Raw genomic sequence first — 3215 nt, 5'->3', positions numbered from 1 at the left:
CTTGTCTTCTGCTATTGAATTTTTTTTTTTAGGGTAGAGTATATTAAACTACTGAGTTTTTAAGGTTGTTGTGACTCCCTCCCTGCTTCCCCATATCTTGATTTATGGACCCCTAAAACTTTTCTAGTGGAGTACCTATTGGCTGCTTGGAACACTGTAGTAAGTGTAACCTATGGACAGAGGGTTGCCTTAGATAATACTTGCAGCTTCCTTGGAGTTACCCTGGCCCATACCATGGTCACGGTTCCCGCTTCCAGGTGGGACGAGTGACCGGTCGGGAGGTGGCAGTGGTGGGAGAGGACGAAAAAGAAGAAGAGGAGGAGGGGAAGGGGATGATGCGGTGGCTGCGGTGGTGGCTGCTGTTGCGGAGGAGGGGCCGGAGAGGCAATGCCGTTTCCTGTTACAACCCAGGGATCACAAACACATCAACTACAGAAGAATTATGGCATTACCTCACCTGTCAGTTTAGCTGTCCCCAAGGAGTTTGACTGCATGCTTACCCAGAAACCAATCGAAACCCTAAAACCTTACAGTGTATTTGAAGAGGAGGAAGAACTGCAATGCAGGATTCTCATTTTGGGAAGATTAAATAACCTGGTAAAGGAATGGATACGGGTGTCCTGCTTTGAGGTAAACCAGAACCAATTTTGGTCAGTAACTTCACTTCTTGTCAGTAACTTGGGTCAGTAACTAACTCTAACTACTGAAATTAACAGCATATTGTGCAGACAATGTTCACTCTCTCAGGGTGATAAGACCTATGTTTATAGTTGATGCCCAGGCATGGTCTGCAGAGACAGTCTTGCTTATACTTATTGCTATAATACCCAAGGCCAACCAACTTTGTTATTTGCCCCGTGGGAGGGTTGGAAGCAGAAAAGCATAGTGGGGTCCCACCTGCAGGGAGGAGCAGACAGGACAGGTGACCCAAAACTGACCAACGAGGGTATTCCATCCCATCTGCCTCACGCTCAGTATAAAGGCTGAGGGATCAAAGGGTCAGGGCTCTTCCTGCAATGGCCAACGTCTGAGGAGGACTCTGTTCATCTGCCTGCGATCCTGATCCTGAATGCAGATCCAGAATCCAGTTCCCGTCTGTCACTGAGTCCAGCCTGGGACTGCCCCAGTGCCAGCCGGTGTCGTGATTGTCATCTCAGGAGCTTGATACGGTTTTGTATATATTTCATTATTTCTTTTTTATTATTATTATTAATATTTTATTAAAGTAGTTTAGATCCTTCTAAACTCGTAAGTCTCTTTTTCCTCCCCTGCCCCTCTCTTTGAAGAGGGGTAAAGGGGAGCATCTGTCAGTCCCATCTGGGGTCCCCCAGGTCCCCAGTAGCTGATTTGGCCTAAACCACGACAACGGGAAATCAGTGAAAGCAAGAATCTTCCACAGTCTGTAGTAGAAAACGTTGAAGGAGAAATTTTTACATTTGGATCCTACAGATTAGGGGTTCATACAAAAGGTGCTGATATTGACACACTGTGTTGCACCAAGACACGTTGAAAGAAGTGATTTTTTCACATCGTTTTATGAAAAACTGAAACAACAAGAAGTAAAAGATCTGAGGGCTGTTGAAGAAGATTTTATCCCAGTTATTAAACTTTTTTTTTTGTTGTAATAGAGATTGATATTTTTTTTTGCAAGATTAGCACTGCAAACTATTCCTGAGGACTTAGACCTATGAGACGATAGCCTACTTAAAAATTTAGACATTGGGTGCATGCAAAGTCTTAATGGTTGCTGGGTAACTGATGAAATTCTGCATCTTGTACCAAACATTGACAACTTCAGGTTAACACTGAGATCTATCAAACTGTGGGTAAAACGCCACAACATCTATTCCAATATACTAGGCTTCCTTGGCAGTGTTTCCTGGGCTATACTAGTAGCAAGAACTTGCCAGCTTTATCCAAATACAATAGCATCAACTCTTGTACATAAATTTTTCTTGGTATTTTCTAAATGGGAATGGCCAAATCCACTGCTATTGAAACAGACAGAAGAAAGCAATCTTAATTTTCCTGTAGGGACCCAAGGGTAAACCCCAGTGATAGGTACCATCTTATGCCTATAATTACACCAGCATACCCACAACAGAACTCTACCTACAATATGTCCATTTCCACACAGATGGTCATGGTTGAGGAATTTAAACAAGGTCTTCCTATCACAGATGAAATTTTGCTGAGTATGGCAGAATGGTCCAAACTTTTTGAAGCTCCAAACTTCTTTCAAAAGTACAAGCGTTGCATTGTACTTCTAGCAAGTGCACCGACAGAAAAATAGTGACTCGAATGGGTGGGCTTGGTGGAATCAAAAATCCATATTCTAGTTGGAAACCTGGAGAAGAACAAATTCATTACACTGGCTCATGTGAATCCACAGTTGTTGCCAGAACCCAAGGAGAATCCTGACAAGGAAGAATACCATACAATGTGGGTGATTGGGTTGGTGTTTAAGAAAACCGAAAATTCTGAAAGTTTAAGTGTTGATCTTATGACATTCAGTCTCTTACAGGCACAGTTTATAGGAGGCAATAAACAGCAAGATGTTTGAGATGGACATGAAGATTGCTGCAAGGCATGTGAAATGTAAGCCGCAAGTCATGTGAAATGTAAGCAACTTCACCAACTGCTACCTAATCCCGTGCTTCAGAAAAAGAAAAAGCATTCAACAGAAGGGGTCAAGTTGACAGCTCTGAATGACAGCAGCCTAGATTTGTCTATGGACAGTGATAATAGCATGTCTGTGTCTTCTACTAGTGCTATGAAGACGAGTCCACTGAACAGTTCTTGAAGTTCTCAGGGCAGCAGCAGCCCCGCGCCAGCTGTAACAGCAGCATCTGTGACCAAAATACAGGCTTCTGAAGTCACTCTGCCACAAATAAATTCCAGTGAAAGCTCGGGGGTACTTCAAATGAAATCATTCCTCAAACTGCCACACAACCAGCCATTCATCCACCACCAAAGTCTGTGGGAAACTGGCTAGTTGAGAAGGGTAACATAGATATGATCCAGCTGGCCAAGCAGGAGCTTGAGAAACATCGGACTCAGCTCCTGTGATTGCTAAATTGGCGAGGACACCCTAACCCTGACTGCAGGTGCTAAACGGTAATGAGAAGCTTGTGGTCACTCAGGCATGGGAAAAGAGGGAGTAGCTGCCTCGGAGAAGAAGAGGTAACTAGCCGCAGATAAGGAGCTAAGGGCGG

At 43.9% G+C, this 3215-nt stretch overlaps 1 pseudogene across 1 annotated transcript; it reads left to right on the top strand.

Moving 5' to 3' along the window:
* The first annotated feature begins 387 nt into the window (after positions 1 to 387).
* On the top strand, positions 388 to 3004 carry LOC104287771 (annotated as a pseudogene). Its single transcript, XR_717903.1, has 2 exons — positions 388 to 615; positions 1343 to 3004. The product of XR_717903.1 is annotated as a poly(A) polymerase alpha pseudogene (transcript).
* The last annotated feature ends 211 nt before the right edge of the window (positions 3005 to 3215 follow it).

Source organism: Charadrius vociferus, unplaced genomic scaffold, assembly GCF_000708025.1.
Source record: "Charadrius vociferus isolate BGI_N301 unplaced genomic scaffold, ASM70802v2 scaffold1606, whole genome shotgun sequence".
Classification (NCBI taxonomy): Eukaryota; Metazoa; Chordata; class Aves; order Charadriiformes; family Charadriidae; genus Charadrius; species Charadrius vociferus.
Note: the sequence above shows the minus strand (reverse complement) of the source record. Positions and strands in the feature narration are given on the sequence as shown.